The sequence below is a fragment of the Solanum stenotomum genome, chromosome 11 (genome assembly GCF_019186545.1).
Source record: "Solanum stenotomum isolate F172 chromosome 11, ASM1918654v1, whole genome shotgun sequence".
NCBI classification, from domain to species: Eukaryota; Viridiplantae; Streptophyta; class Magnoliopsida; order Solanales; family Solanaceae; genus Solanum; species Solanum stenotomum.
The window spans coordinates 40714895-40727781 of NC_064292.1; the positions used below are offsets into that span (position 1 = coordinate 40714895).

Consider the following 12887-nt stretch of genomic DNA (forward strand, 5'->3'; position numbering starts at 1 on the left):
TGCCAGCTAGAGCGCCAGCCAGACTTCTCTGAAGTTTGAGGGATGGTGCCCCGCACCTCTCAGAGCTCCAGGGACGCCAGTTCTCCCTATTCGTTTCCCACCTTTTCGTACTTGTTCCTAAGCAATGTACCTATGTTTCCTAGTTGTTTCCAACACTCTAAGGTACATCTAAACATCATGAAATCATCCGTAAACATGAGATCATGAACCTTGAACCCATAATCCAATTCAAGGAAAGTTAAGAGTCAAGTCTAGAAGTTAAGAAGCAAGTCAAAGCAAAGTTTCTTAAAGTTTTCAAGAGTGTTTAACAAACGTTTAAACTTCGTTTTAAGCCTCAAGTAATGTAAATAGTAAAGAGTTGAGTTCATTTCTCAAAAGTTATTTGGGGACTAAGTATTCCCAAAGAGTTTATAAATGTTTTCACATTTGATCAAGAAAAGGGAACATCGATTCCAAGAGAGCTTTTAAGCTAAGTAATTACCTCAATTCAAAGAAAGAGTTTTGTTTTTACAAACATATGAGCTAATTATATTTTGAGAGTAGTATTGAGCACCGATATAAGGATGCGAGTTCATATTAACTCATGTCTCCATAAACCATGTAGCCCTCAGGGTAGCAAAGGATCATATTTTTTAGATGACTCCTGAAGATGCTGTTAGCATAGACTAGTGGATCCACTAAGTTAAGCGTTCTATGTGACGGCAAAGTATAGGACAGTTTTGGCAGCGTGGGCAAGATGTTGTATCACTACTTAGGCTCATTGTGGTTGTTGTCGGTTAGAGAATCTCCCACAAAAGTTATATTACTTTTATATTTAAGTAAAGTTGAGTTTGTTATTGCTTTATCTTTAACGAACTAAGTTGTTTACATTGTTTTACAAGCTTTATATATATTGCATGTGTCTTATTGCTTTATATTGAGTTAAGTTGTTCATGAATTAAACAGAGCCAGGGTAAGTGTTCCTTTGTACTCCTTTCAAGCTTAAGTTATTGTTTAGCTTTCCAACTCGCATACTCTTACATTCAATGTACTAATGCCAGTTGGCCTGCATCTTATTATGCTGCAGACACAGGTAACCTGGATCAGCATCCAGCACGCCGTTGATCCAGTTGAGCACTCCAGAGTCAGTGGTGAGCCTCCTTGCATTCCGGAGGACTCTGTTATTTCACTTTCCTAGTTTTGCTTTATTAGGATGTTGTAGGGTCTGTCCCAACATCCATCTTAGTATTATAGAGGCTTCATAGACAGTCAGAGATTTAGTATTGAGTCTCTCATCTATGTATTTGCAGATACTTTGTTTTGAGACATAAGTTGTCATTTTGGCTAAGATGTTACCATTTAAACTATTGCATTGAGTTTATTCTTATGAGTGAAGTCTTCCGCTGAGTTAACTAAGCCAGGCCAAGGGTCCGCTTGGGGCCAGGGATGGTCTCCGAGTGTCGGCCACGTCCAGGGTGTAGGCTCGAGGCGTGACACATCTATAGCAACATTTGTGTCACATGTTGCTACATATATGAGTGTAATATAATAATAACTTACTGCATCATCAGGAGGGTTATAAAGATCTGGAATATTTTGGCAGTTTTTGTTTTTGATCTCAACCATCTCAATATTCTTGGAGATGAGGTCTCTTCTTCTGCATTTACTTGATGGGTCAAATGAGGAATGGCTTCAAATGCCCAAGCCTATAAAAAAGGAAAACATGTCACAAATCAAATGTTGAATTATTCAATATAATATAAAAAGATTAAGAACATTTATGTTTTCCATGAAAGCCCATGGAAAGCCAAATAAGTTATTGGTCTTTGGTCCTAAAGGTTTAAACAAGTATTTGACAGTTAATTCAAAGCTCTCATGACCCCAAGGATAGTTGTTGAAAGCCTCAATATCCTGAGATAAATTCACCCATTTAAGGGATATGTTGTTGTTGAGATCTTTGGCCAAAAGTACATTATGTACATACCAAAGTAAGCACAATGACTCCTTGTGCTTCCTTGGTGTATCCTCGACATTCAACAAATATATTAAATCGGGATTTTTGAAGCTTGTGCCAACAAGGGACATCAAGTCTTGCTCCTCAGTTCACTGTCTTGTTTCTTCTTTTCCTCCTTTCTTTCGTCTCCGTGGTTCTTTTTTTACTATGAATTCAGGGATTGGCTCAGAAGGAGGATGGCATTTTAACCCTGAAACTATGGCAAACTCTCTTCTGCCAAAGAAGAGTGGCATGCCACAATAATTAATTACAACCTCATCATTCTTTTTAGGATTCTAAAAAATGAACCTTCTTTTCAGAAGTTCATAGACCATGGTCATTTAAAAACGTGCATTATTATTCTCTGGCAAATCAAGAAAATGACCAAAACAATTATTCCTAAAAAAATCTTCTAAACCATTCTGCTTGAGGGTGATCCTGAAGGTGTCAAAAGGTTTTCCCATTGCTGACCTCATAATGCTATCACCAGTAGAATTAGGTTGCAAATGCACAGGAAAAGTGTGTGCATTGATAGTTTTGATCCCGTCTTCCTCAACTTCTTTTTGTTTTCCCTTGTCTTTATCAACTCGTTTATTTTTTCTTCTTCCTCCTCAACTACCTCTTTATTTTTTTTCCTTCTTCTTCCTCAACTTCTTTTTGTTTTCCTTTATCTTCCTCAACTTCTTTTTTATTTCCCTCTTCTTTCTCAACTTCTTCTGCTATTTCTCCATCATCATCTACTTCATTTTTTTCTTTTTCTCTTTCTTCATATTCTTTTTGAAAAAATTCTACTTCTACTTGAGAAGAAGAAACTGCTTTAGAAGCTAGTTCTTCTAAAAGAGTGGTAATCGAATTTTCATTCTTCTTCCTACAGGTTCTAGTCCTAGGCCTCTTTTGGATCTTTGTGTCAGTTGTTTCTTTTGACATGAGCCATTATATTTGTATCTGCAACCACAAAAATCAAATATTTCTTAACAAAAATAACAACAACCAAACACAACAACACAAAAAACAAATGCGATTCAATACCACACATGAACCAACCAACAAACCACAAACCCTCCATAAGCCCTAACCAACGAACTACAAATTAAGGAATAACTATCTAACCATCCTACAAACAAAAGGAATAACTATCCACTAAAAACGTCATGATTTAATACCAGTTAGTATTTCTCAAAACCCTAATTAAATTTTACTTGACAAGATATAAATGATAAACTAGAAATGATGAGGGCAACGACGCCTTGTTTTAGAAGAGGATCGCAACAGATTACCACTGATGTTGTAGAAAATATCGCAACAACAACCTTGATCTGTGAAGGAATAATGGAACGAGAGAAAGGAAGGAAAGAAGAGAAGAAAACGGAAATTAGTAAAATTAAATTAAATTTGGAAGATGAAACAACATTTTATCTTTTATAGAGGAGAGGAGAGAGGGAAAAATGAAGGACGATTGTTTTAAACCTTTTCAAATTTTTTTTGAATTTTGACAATTCAAAGTGTGACATATGTTGCCACATATACCCTTTATGTTGGGGCACATGCAGATAATTCTATGGTGTATTTTACAACAGAGGTTATATATGTTGCCACAGACACCACATTTCTTCCTTTCCATCATAATTGACATTTGTTCCAACAAAATAAAAATAATATTAATAATTATTAATATTAATATTATCAGCAAAAATGAACAATTGATAACAATATAATGTTGCCACATATCTCCTTTCTGTGACATATGTTACCACATATCTTCTTTTTGTGGCATATGTTACAACATGTATCCTTTCTGTTGGGGAACATGCAGATAATTTTGTGGTGTTTTTTACAACAGAGGTTATATATATTGCCACAGACACCACATTTCTTCCTTTCCATCATAATTGACATTTGTTCCAACAAAATAAAAATAATAATAATAATTAATATTATCAGCAAAAATGGACACTTAACCAATTATTTTATACAACTTATCAACATAAAGGTAATTCGCATGGTATACATAACCATCAATCTAATCAATGGTGGTAACCACAACATTTTCATCGAACTTTGCTTTTTCAGGTCTAGTCCTCTGTGAGTCTTAATTGTTACTAACATAGCCACTTCGAGCCTTTAAAATCCCATAATTCCGTAGGAGTGAAGCATATCTCAAGTGAAGGGATTGAGAAATAATTCCATCTGATGGTATTTGTAGTTCATCACTCAAAATCTCAATGTATGCAGCTACAAAAACTCCACAATCACTGCATCGTATACCATCAATTAGAAAATTTAATAAATCTAATATTAACATCACATTTTGATAGTGGTAAGACTAAAAATATAATGTGATACTACTTACAGACTATTGCTTGCTTGTTGGGCAATACCAGTAACATGTATGACTTCGAATAGGTGAGATTTTTTATTGCCCTGGTAAGATTCAAGAACTGACCAGTTAGTTCGGCCTTTTTGCTCATAAAATCTGTTGGATTCAAGGTACTTTGGCAACATTGTAGATAACTTTTGAATCTTGGTGCACAATTTTCTGTTAGTCCTAGATGAGGACATCAAATCATACACCTTTATGCATCGTTCCTTCAATACAACGACTACCAAGACCCAATGAAACTCCCCATTACAATTTACAGGGACATAAACCTCATCTGTGAGCCAAGGCAGTCCAGCAGGTATACCAAACCCTTTGATAGTGCCAACGATTTTATTCTCATATTCAGGAACAACACTGGCATTGTCAATGTATGTTTTGAAAGAACAATTAGTAGTGGTATATTGATATTTAGAATGACTCTGTTGCTTCGACTTTTTCCGCAAATAGTATAAAATGACATCCGCATACTGCACATATGCATCAACAAGTGTATTTATGTATCAATTTATTTTTATGTATTAATGTATTAATCAAAAGATAAAAGTGGACATGAATTTACCTCATCAGTCCAACACTTATTGGGTTGAGACATTACATAGAACCAGTCCTTCTTCTTTGGAAATGCAAATACAAAATTAAGTTGTTTGAACTCAAGATCCGAGCAATTGGCTAAGTAGTGATCGTCCTTGTCTCTTCTGCAATTTTGTAATTATTATAAATAAATATTTAGTGGACAACAAGAAGAAATACTAATAATAGTTGAATGACTTTACTTTTTTGCATGATGCTTGTAAAGACCGTCGTTTATCCATTGTGAAAAGGATGACATTAGTTCAGTTGGACCCTCGCCATCAATGTTAAAGCCTTCAAATGGATATTGTTGTTTCACATCACAACTGACGACTTCAACTTTCTTCTCTTTCTCATTCGCTTTCTTTTTCACTTTCTCCTTCTCCTTCTTATTCTCTTGCTCCTTCTCCTTCTCCTCCTCCTCCTCCTCCTTCTCCTCGTCCTCCTTCTCCTTGCCTTTTGGATTTGAGTGTGATATTGGAGCAGTAGTCATTGATTTTTTTCTTTCACTAATTATAAATAGTGATTGGGAAATATATTTTTTCAACCTCCTACACTTCAAAGGCTGTGAAATCTTCTTGGATGTATGGACATCAATATTACAAGTCATTTCCTTAAAAGATCAGTCAGTTCTTTAACACGACTAATAAAATAATCATGTTGTTGCTCACATTCTTCGCATAGACAAAAAGAGCATTTGATGTTAGAAGAGGAAACAACAGCAATAAAAGATTGAGTTGTTGTCATGGATGAAGCTTCTTGTATCATTTCATCTACAAGGTAAATAAAAAAAGGTTGAGAGTTTACAATTGATTATAAAATAATAATGGGTAGCAATTTATACTTATGTTGACACAGATGGATATTATGTTGCCACATATGTACCTTATGTTCCACGAATGAATCTTATGTGGCTACAAATAAATCTTCATGTGCCACAGATTAATCTTTTGTTACTACACATGACCATTTTGTTTCCCTAACACATAGGTGATATGTTCCAACATATGACAACTCTGTTGGAATATACACCAACATATCACTAAAATGTTGCAACATACGATACATCTTTCAACAAATGAAATATATGTTGGACAACTGAACAAGACTATATTTCTAAAATCACATGAACAAAATGGTCACAAAAATAACAACAAAAGCAACAAAAAAAATGAATTTTCACTGAATGTTAACAATACATATATATTTCCTCAAAATTAGGGCTTTTTTGGGTTTGTTGATTTTCTTTCAAAAACAATAAAAATAGCTACCATTACACCATTATTCAATTTCCACATCTATAAAATAATTTATTGTTCATTAACTCAAGAAAAAAACTTAGTATTGTTCGAAAATTGTAAAATCTTTCAAAAAAATGACTTACCCATTTTAACTCAAACACAATCTTCAGTTCAGAAAGATGAGAGAGTCACAGTCAGAGATGAGGAGGAAGATAAGATAATGGGGGAGGATATTTGTTTTAACAGTCGGATTTTCTAAGGAAGAAGAAGAAGAGAAGAGAGATTGTTGGGAGAAGAACAGAAAATTTTATTTTCTTTTACTTTTATTTTAAAATGGTTTGGATAGAATTATAAAACTTGAAAAATGAAGTTTTTTTTGTATTTTATAAAAGATTAGAAAGTTTTGAAAATGTTAATTTGGTTGAAGATTTACTTAATTACATTTTAAAATTGATTTGACCCTTTCTTGGTCAAAGTGTCACCAAAAACCAAAGCAAGATTTAATTGACACCTTTCATTTAATTGTCTCAAGTAACAATTTATATGAAAAGACAAAAAAAGGTAAGAGATAATAAAATGAGTATGGGGTTTTGCCGGAGAAAGAGTTCACTGATGGAGTTATGTTGATGACGTGATTTTGCCGGATCTATCTGAGCTTTGAGTTCGCTGGTTTGTCCAGCTATTATTGATGTTGTTGTTCGCTGGTAATGGGTGGTATTGGAGTGATAGCTCCGAGCTATTGGTGACTTGTAAAAAAAACATAAACTCGAAAAGGGGAAAAGGAGAAGGGGACTGGCAGCGATTTTATGGTGGGTCTGGTGAGGCGAAAATGGTGATTTAATGGTGGCTTCAATCGGAGAAGAGTGGGTGTTGGTTTGGAGCTGCTGGTTGGCAGTGGAGAGTGGTGTTGTTTGGAGTTGTGTCGCTGTCCGTCAGAGCTTAGAGCTCATTGGCGATGGGGCCTGAGAAAATGGAGGAAATGCGGTGGGGTCTTGGGGATTTGGAGATCATTAAGAGCTATGGAAGAGGGTGTTTTTTGGTGGCTATTTCAGGCAGGTTTGGTTGCTGGAATAGTGAAGGAAAAGGGCTGAGTTTGGTAGAGGACTAGTGGGGTTTGAGGTATGGTTTGCTGGGGTTTGAGGTATGGTTTGCTGGGGTTTTGGTTGGCTGTTGTTTGCTGGTGGATTTGGGGGTTTCAGGTGGTGGTTTGGCAGCTGGAAAAGAGATTTGGTGGAAGAGAATGGTGGTGAGCTCGTGGTGTTGTTTCCTGAGCCGCTGTGGTGGTTTGGGCTGTTTTCGGTGGTGTTTTCTAGTTGCATTTGCTGGAACATGGAGGGGTTTTTGGGTTGGGTCTATTGGAGAAGAAAGAACAGGGGGTTGAGGGTTGGTTGTTTGCCGGAGAAAAAAACGTAAAATGGGTGTTTGATGGCCATGGTTGCTGGCTGGAAACGGAAAGGGAAAAGGAAGGGGAAATGGGGTCTCTGGGTAGTGGACTCGTCGGATTCCGACGGAGCTCCGGTGAACCTGTCACCAGAAAATAATGAAAAATAAGAGAATAAAAAATATCTAACTTACACCCATAAAAATTTCATCCACCACCCTCTTAACCTAATAGGCAAACTATTTTTTACATAGAGAGTTGAAAACTATAATACCATTATTTTAAAATCGTGGGCCAAAATCACCGGTCAATAAAATATCAGTGTATGAAATATTATCAATATCAGAATGAATTTCTGGATTGTGCAAAATATCAAAATGAATACTAATAAATGTAACAGATAAAATGAATATGAAAAATGTAATGAACGTAACGAATGACATGTAAAAAATATAATTTAACAGAAATAATATTTTTTATAAAAAATGAACAAATATTTGAACGTATTCAACTGACTGTGCCAAAATAATATAAACGAAATTAACTGATTAACATTCTAATACTTTGAGAATAAGGATAATTATCAACAAATTGCATCAAAATTGCAAAACATGTATTTTGAACTATTTAAAAAATAAAATACCGAAAAGTATTAACTTAAATAATATCAGATCAAAATTTGTTATCAACAATCAGTACAAACACGCGTACTGGTAGGCATCATCGGTCAACCCGACGCCCACCACACTAGTAAGATCATGAATTAAACCACTCGATTCTCCACCTTTACCCTCTCTTGAAATACCTCCAATATACACTAGTACTCTGACTACTAACATCCTTCTAAATCCTACCTACCAGGTACTTGACCATGGCCTAACCATTCTAACACATTATCAAATCCCCAAGTACAACTACAAGCCCTCCAACTAACCGATCAACTCAACTCTTACTTCATCTACATATTACCCTGTTAGGGCCAAATGGTTCAGTATGTCACACTTCCTAACCCTTAAACACAATCTCTTTCTTCAAAGTGGAATTCCCTAAGAACTTACAACACAAACACTAACCCCACTCCTTATCATTACGACATACGAGCAACCCTTGCTATCTATTGCTCGCCCCTTGAACACTTTGCCCTTCCACTATACCCAACAATTTGCTCAACACCAAGAATAATCAAATATAACTCGTCATAACCTATACCCACTAAGTACAACATATATAAGTCAATAAAGAATACTATCACATGCATATATAGAACATACACAATATCATCAACATGAAGAATAACAACGCATTTCACAATCCTCAAGCTACAAAATTATGCAAACCATTGGTCCTCTCATGGAACCCAAACCCAAACAATTAGCATACCAGAATGTGGTATCTGATCCAAGGTTTCTGCCGGAATGTGGCAATTGGTCCCATAATTATGCCGAAACGTGGCAACCGATCCAAGTTAGTTATGTTGGAACGTGGCAAATGATCCATTCAACACACCACAATCACAATCACAAGTATATTCTCAAGATCATACAATTAAGTCATGATTCATGTCATCCCTCATTCCTCTATCTCATATTCAACAAATTTGATCAATAATGCAACCTTCATATACATGCAAGTATTATAATGAAGCAAGAACAACATACATCACACAATCCTATAATCACCACCATCTCCTACAATGGATTTACTTATCACGCACATCATGCAAACCCTAATTCGACCATACACAGCCCTAATTCATCGTCTAAGGCTTGTTTCTATGGTTTGAATCATAGATTATTCAATGCACGAAGGCCTACGCATAAATCCTACCATCGATTTACATATACTACGCAGGGAGCACAAATTTAAACTACTCAATTCATAAAAACCTAGCCTACCTGGGTGCCAAGAAGTTGCACGAAGTTATTGACTTCGATTCCTATTTTCTGGGCTTCGTGATGGTGATTTTGGCCAAGAATCCGTAAGATATCACCATCCTCACGCTAGAAATCTCTCTCTCCCTTCTTCCCAAGCTTGCAACAGTTTTATGGGATTTTCTAAGGTGTTTTATGACTAAATTAGGTATTTTAGGAAGAAGGAGAAAATAGGATTTCACGTTATTTAAGTTCAGTCTCGCCTATCCCGCTCTAGCGCCAACTTACCCCCCCCCCCGGCGTCGCCACCCTAGCGGCATCTAGCCCGCCCTAGCGGGACAATGGCCCAGACTTTTCCCATATTTTTGTCCACTTAAATAACAATGGTTCGGGTCGTTACACAGAAGCTAGAACAAGTTATTTAAGTTTCTTTTAAGCACATTTTATTAGGTCTAGTTGATCCAATTTTCTTATAATTTCATTTGTTACCATCTGATTTTATTCTTGGTTTAAAATGTCTCATAACTTCGCTATTTGTGAAGATTATTTTTGAAAAATTAGAAAATCATTTTTGAGAGGTATTAAATTAACCTTATGTCTAAAGATTAGTGAACAAGGGTTCTGGTTATTTCCTAAAGAAGGTCTTAAGCAGCTCAGAAAATCTGCAAATATGATTAATCGATGAATTAAATATTTTGTGGCTAAATAGGTATAATTTGTCTAAAAAAGGAGTTTTGGGTGTATTTTATTTAGAAGTTAGTTGTAGCACTTCAATTATTCCTTCAGTTCAACTTGTGAATTAGCTACAGTCTAGGAAATTTCATAAAAAATGTTAATTCCTAAAGAGTTATTTGTTCATATCCTTTAGACTTTGAATTAATTTGATCAATTCAAATCCTAAACTAATGAATCTCTTATTTGTGACTATAATTCTGATAGTGAGGATGCTTTTTTCTGGATTGTTATGAGAGGTTGCATAAGTTGGACATTGTGCAACATCATGGGGTTGAGTTTGTGACTTCTCAACTTTAGGGTAAGGCAAAAAGTGATGGAGAGCTTTTGCGGAATGTTGATAATCAATCGTGACTCCACTGACTTGAACACAATTTTACGCATTGTTCTTAGAGATATTTGTGCGTCGCACCTTGAGATATAAGAAGAAGGATGAGTTTATGGCTCTTGAGCAGGGTAACATGGTTGTGACTACTTATGAGGCTAATTTTCATGCCTCGTACTGTTATACTACAAAATTGGTAAGTTTGGAGGAGGAGAGGATTCATTTGTCTGTCAAAGGTTTGAATTCTGAGTTGCAAGTTCTTTTTGTTTATGCAAATGACCTCCGCAAGTAGGAGCTTCAATGAGGTGAGTGATTTTGTGAAGAAGGTAGAGGGAGTTCAATAGGTTCGACAGGTCAATACATTAGCTAAGAAGCCCAAGAATGTGGGCAATTATAACAGCTCATATTCTAAGGGCTTCGTCCAGTAGATATATTCAGCTCATCATATTATGAGGGATTTGAGAGAATTTAGTAAATAAGAGGATTAAGGCTTAGTCTAATGAGTAAAAATTATAATAGGGGTAGTTATAGGGACAAAACGACATAGTTTAGGGGTTAATTGAGTAGGAAAAGATCAAAACACCCTTAATTAAAACTGTCGGACAGGGTCTACAGTTTGGACCTATGGTCTGTAGGTGTTTCTACGGGCCTGGTCAACCATAGAACCGTTGCTCGGACTTCAAAATTCAACCAACTTCCACAAATCATTCTATGGTTCATCGTCCAAACTGTGACTCGTAGAGCCAACATATGGACCCCTAGTTCAAGTCCATATTTAACTAAGTTTGGATCACTTCTACGGTCTGTAGAACCCCTTATGATCTGTTCTGTCGTCCGTAGGTCAAACATCAAAGATTTTATATTTTCCAAAACTAAACCCAAGGGTTTCGTAGAATACTGCCTCAATGCCAAAAATACAACTTTTCCTTTCTAATTCAACTTCTAATTTTTGATGTACTGTTACATATATATTGGATTGTGGATGGAAGTACAAAGATCATTGTTGTTGAAATTTGGTTGAATTGACATACGGAGGCCACATAAGGTCGTACATGATCTAGAAACAATGTATCATGCATATATCAAATATATATATCAATTATTTAAGGTTCCAAAGTTGACATACGGATCGTATGTCCAATATACTAATATTATAAAATGGTAGTAGTAGGGTTATTCATGGTTATGGTTAAAAAAATCAAACCAAAGCACAATCTGAACCAAATCAATTAAAAAATCGATATTTGGTTTTCTTTGGTTAGGTTTGGTTTTAAATTTTGATAACCAGTACTATTTGGTTTGATTTTGGTTTTACTAAAAAACAACCGCAAAAATAACCAAATTGAACCGATAAATTAGATATATAAATTTTATAATTATTTATATATTATTAATATATTATTCATAAATAAAATATAAATAGTCAAATCTTGAATCCCAAGTGGGATACTTTTCTACTTTGATCTCAGCCTTTTTCTTTTCATCATTTTCGAATTAACAAGAACTAACGCTAGACAGATCATTCTTATCCTTAGATTTCAGCAGTCAAATTTAAGAACAATATTGAAAGGGATTTTAGGGAATCTTCACGAGGTAAGTCCCTTGATTAATTACTATAATTTGAGGGTTGATTGAAATTTTGTTGCCTATTGAAAGATGTTATTAGCAATGTGTGATACTTGAATTTGTAAAATAAACATGAATTTGTCTTAGAACCCTAATTTTTGTTTTAAAAATGTGGGAATTCATGGAATTTTATCAAAGTTCTAAACTTTGGTGTTGGCCGTTTAAATATGAGAATTAAGTTAGCTTATATTTTTACAATATTCCAAAGGATCGATATTAGTGGCCTAAAATGATCTTTTTGGGGATATTTAATATGTGTGTGGATCAAGAGGTTGGATCTTTCATGATTTAAATTTTAAAATTTGGGGGTGTATATGCAGGTATGGATACGAGCATGGGGATTCAACTAAAAATAATTTAAATGTCTAAAATAGAGTTATATGTGTCACGCCCCGAGCCTACACCCCGGACGTGGCTGGCACTTGAGAACCATTTATGGCCCCAAGCGAACCATTGGCATGGCTTACTTACTCAGTGGAAGACTCTAAGCATTATTACATTGATCAAATGCACTTACTCAATTGTTAAATAAAGTAAATTAGAATGTTTAAAAATCAACATTCAACTTGGCCAAAATGGCAACTCAAGTCTTAACATATGAAATGATAATATAAAGACAACTGAACTACTAACATTCTATAAAGACTCTAACACAAAGAGGGATGTCAAGACAAGACCCCATATCATCCTAACAATGAAATACTGAAAGCAAAGCAAAAGGAGTCCTCCGGAATGCAAAGAGGCTCAGCAACTGACTCTGAGTGCTCAACTGGATCAACGAGGCACTAG

General features: G+C 35.4%; 1 pseudogene; it reads right to left on the reverse strand.

The window, feature by feature from the left end:
* Positions 1-3992: 3992 nt before the first annotated feature.
* LOC125845917 (uncharacterized) lies at positions 3993-4944 on the reverse strand (annotated as a pseudogene).
* Between the last annotated feature and the right edge of the window lie 7943 nt (positions 4945-12887).